Here is a 328-nt window from a genome sequence, read left to right on the forward strand (position 1 = left end):
GGAAGAAATTCATGGAATTTAGTTTTGAACTCTTAGAATCACTCTTGGAAGCCATTATTTGCATATTTGAAGTATATTTTGGAATTTTTTCATAATTTTGATTAGATTGAAATGGCTCCGCGACAAAAGAGGCAACTTGAGTTTGAAGAGTCTCGCTTCATCAATGCAAAGGCTCAGTCTAGATTTACTTCAGTATTTCATGGGAAGAAATGTACTCAAGAATGTGTTTTTGAGAGTCCAGGAGAAGTTGAACGAGTCATTACTGAACGGAGGTGAGAAAATTTCTGTTATACCACCAATACGGCTCCACCAATAAGGCTGTTGTGAA

Source organism: Phalaenopsis equestris, unplaced genomic scaffold, assembly GCF_001263595.1.
Source record: "Phalaenopsis equestris unplaced genomic scaffold, ASM126359v1 Scaffold000658, whole genome shotgun sequence".
NCBI lineage: Eukaryota > Viridiplantae > Streptophyta > Magnoliopsida > Asparagales > Orchidaceae > Phalaenopsis > Phalaenopsis equestris.